The 4,086-nt window shown below is 36.6% G+C and overlaps 1 pseudogene across 1 annotated transcript; it reads left to right on the forward strand.

The window, feature by feature from the left end:
- Positions 1-582: 582 nt before the first annotated feature.
- Positions 583-3,763, forward strand: LOC311082114 (kinesin-like protein KIF17; annotated as a pseudogene). The gene is made up of 10 exons: positions 583-670; positions 1,029-1,165; positions 1,330-1,431; positions 1,557-1,734; positions 1,822-2,275; positions 2,358-2,446; positions 2,665-2,773; positions 2,865-2,929; positions 3,290-3,472; positions 3,671-3,763. The product of its transcript is annotated as a kinesin-like protein KIF17 (transcript).
- Positions 3,764-4,086: the final 323 nt, after the last annotated feature.

Below are 4,086 nucleotides of genomic sequence, written 5' to 3' on the forward strand. Positions count from 1 at the left end.
GAAATAAGGTCCCATGAGCCGGAAGTGGAGGGGCGGGACTTAGGCGCTCTATTGGCCAAGAGAAAAAGTGCTAAGATTCCGATTGGCCCAGAGAAATGTCAATTATAAGAATTATCCAATAATGTTTCGCAATTCTAGCATGGCAGTTACTGTAATTAACAATACCTGCACGCTGTACAGTTTGTAACAGTGACTTCAGCATTGCCCATGGCGGGTTAAATGATTGTAAAAGACATGTTGAGGTGAGTTCAACAATTTCATTTCATGTGCATATTATTCAGGCCGGCTATTTGCCAAGGCTACATGAAAACAACAAACTCCTTAGACCTGTTTAAAGTTCCAATGGAATATAAATAAAATAAGTTTACATAAATATTACAAGCAGCTTATATAAATAGTAAAAGTAATCTACATATTTTAACATAATTAACAAGTAATTTCATGGGCCTATAGAAATTATATATATATATATATATATATATATATATATATATATATATATATATATTTTAGTCATTATGAGTTTGCACTGGACACTGCATTTTCTGAATTCGGAGTGGCAGTTGGCAGTTGAGAGTTGCCATGACAACTGTGGCATCCTCAAACAACACAGAGAGGACCACTGAAGTAACACAGTTTTCATCTCTCTCACTCTCATTTATTTATAAAGGTGAGTAAAAATGATAAGATTTAAGAAAAAGAACTGTTATTAAGATGTTTTGGCGTCTACTATTTTAGTTCAATTAGATGTTCGTTTAATTATGAGTTTGGTTTAGTTCTTTTATAGAAAATCTGTTGTGTATCAATCATCTACTGTGTGAAACAACTGTAAGAGAGTCTGGAATATTGTATTTATTATATTATTATTATTATATTTGTTGTTTTCTTTGTGTGTATATTTGTTTACTTATTTATTGAGAATTACATTTGTTTCATGACATGGAAAACTATGATTAAAAAAAACAACACAGAGAGGACCACTGAAGTAACACAGTTTTCGTCTCTTTCACTCTCATTTATTGATAAAGGGAGTACTACATATATATATGTATGCTACAATGGGACAATTTTTGCTTATGAACAAACAGGGAGTGGCAAGTCGTTCACCATGAGAGGTGTTTTAATCATCCCTAGATCTTTTCAGCACATCTTTGCGGCAATCCAGGTAACCGATTTGCATATTATGTGATTTTATATAGATAGGATGCCATCATAGTATTATAAATACACTAACATTCAAAAGTTTGTGGTCAGTAAAATGTTTAGAGCCGAAATACTATATTGTGCTTAAGTTTTTAAGTGACATTTAATCTGAACTTTTCTATTAAGCATGCAAAGAACACAAAATTCCTTGTACGGGCCTCTTACCTGGAAATATACAAGGAGGAAATCAGAGATCTTTTGGCAAAAGACACCAAACAGAAGATGGAAGTATGTCTTTCCACTGATCACATAAAGCCATTGTATATTAGCTAAAATGGGCTGAATGTCTCAATGCTGTGTTTTAGCTGAAGGAGCATCCTGAGTGGGCTAAATGTCTCAATGCTGTGTTTTAGCTAAAGGAGCATCCTGAGTGTGATGTGTATGTACAGGAAGCACACAGTGCAAAGCGTTGAGGAATGTGAGAGGATCATCAGGGCTGGAAGAATCGTTCTGTGGGATCCACACTCATGAACAAAGATTCATCTCGTTCACACTCCATATTCACCATTCACATGGAGACCTGCAACACAGGTTTGTGTCTCAGTCACACATTTTTACTGAGTTCTGCATGAATAAATCTATATGCAACATCTCTGTAATTTTCATATGTAATTTTAGATGCTGCAGGTGAAGAACATATACGTGCTGGAAAGCTCAATCTCTTGAACCTTGCAGGGAGTGAGCGACAGTCGAAATCCGGTGCAACTGCAGATCGCCTTCAAGAAGCCATCAAGATCAACCATTCTCTTTCAGCCCTTGGCAATGTTATATCTGCATTGGTGGACGGTCGTTCCAAGCACATCCCGTTTCGTGATTCCATGCTCACTCGTTTGCTTCAAGACTTTCTGGGAGGAAACGCACATACGCTCATGATAGCCTGTCTCTCATCTGTCGACAACAATTACGAAGTGAGCATCGGTACTCTACGCTACGCCAACAGCGCCAAGAGAATGCAAAACTGCCCGGTCATCAATGTGGACCCAAAAGATGCTCCTCCTTCATGAGTATCAAGAGGAAATCAAGAAGTTGCGGGTGTTAATCTCTGGGCAGATGGGGTCTTCAAACCTCAGTTGTAAGAAACAACATTTGTGTAAATTTAAAGCTCTTTCAATAGTGAAAGAGCGCAATTTCGACATATTTTTGTCTTTTAACAGCACTTTTGGTTGGTCAGAATTCAGGAGATCCTCCAGCTGTTCTGTCGCAACCCCAGAGCAACACATTAGAGAGCGACAGTATAAAAGAGGTGTGTACATGGTGTCAATGTAAGAGTTTTAAAGTTGTTGTTTCTGCACTAGGATGAGGCCTTCATCTCGGAAGATCTTGAAGAATTTTTGAGGAAAATTTTAATGTGTTTTTTTTTCATTGTCAATAGAAATACTTAACCATCCATTATTTTACATTTTTTTCCTGTGTATAGCATAGCATGGCGCTAGCATAAATGTATGCTAAATTTAAATTTAGGATTATGAGAAGACACTAACGAGGATGCAGGCCAACTTTGATGCCATAAAAGAGTCCACAGTCAAACTCCAGGAGGACTTTGCTGGCTTGAGACAAACACACACAACTGGTAATGTTGAAACTAGTTTTCTTTCAGTACATCTTTAGGTTCTATATCATCTTGATCTGGTTGAATTGTCATGGTATCTCTAATTAAACAGGTGGCCTTCATGTGGACCATCCTAAAGAAGAGCCCATCACTGCACCTGTGGCCACACAAGAACAGGTGAATGTTGACCACGATGTAACGAGTTGCTTTGATTTTGCCTAAAACAAGTCAACAAATAAATATACAAATATACACACAATACAGAATGTATACTATATAAATATACAAATATACACACAGTATTTATGCAGAACAATATACAGAACAATATATAATATATATTCTGAATGTACAGGACTAAATATTGTGTTTTGAAATAGTAAATGTATAAGATCTATGATCTACGATTTTAAAAAAAGCATATAAAAAGCTTACTGTTTTTGTCTTAACTTCTAGATTATATTTATAGTTTTGCTATTGAGAAGAAACTTTAGAACCAATCTCAAATGTCCAACCATATGTTTATGTAATGAACAGGCAAAGTTTGAGATGGAGAAAGATGATTATCTGGCCACCATCCGGCGTCTAGAGTGGGAAGGCCAGCTCCTTCTAGGAACCTTGGAGCGCATGACGCCCCTGGTGCGAAGGGACTGTAACTACAGCAACCTGGAGAAGCTGTGGGATGAAGAGGGAGGGACCTGGAGACTGCAAAAGGTTGTGGTGCAGAAAACCTTACCTGCAAAATATGTTTGAAATGTTCTTAATCTTAACCCAGGGTTAAAAGCAGACTGGGTTTAAAAAATATGTTAACCCTGGGTTAAGTGTAGTGTGAAAAGTGTTTAATATCCCTAGAACCTTACTTATGAATATGAAAAACATCCATAGCTTTGACTCATGTCCAACTGACTCTCTTTTTAGCAAGAAGTGGAGAAGGATCGCTACAAGCATGGTTTGAATTACGTGGGAGCCAGTGGGAGCTGTATGGAGCTAGAAGAGTCTCAAAAAAGATAAATGCACACACTCATTCACATATGCACACACAGGATACACAAATGCACACAAAATTCATAAATGCATGCAAAATTATATTCAAGAACTTGATATGAATTCATACCAAATAGGTATATGTAAGGAAATGACATACTAGGCACAGGCTAATTATTGCTAACTAAATGCTATTTAACATTATTAATTAAACTTAAACAGCTAACGTAAGTCGAATGATAAGTTAATGTAAGTTAAATAAGTTTATTTAACCACCCAGGGAGCGCATATTTTAAATATAATTTAAGCACGATGAAATTAGGCATTGGTAAAGATAACATGCTTGCTGG

The sequence above is a fragment of the Abramis brama genome, assembly GCF_963993115.1.
Source record: "Abramis brama genome assembly, chromosome: 4".
NCBI classification, from domain to species: Eukaryota; Metazoa; Chordata; class Actinopteri; order Cypriniformes; family Leuciscidae; genus Abramis; species Abramis brama.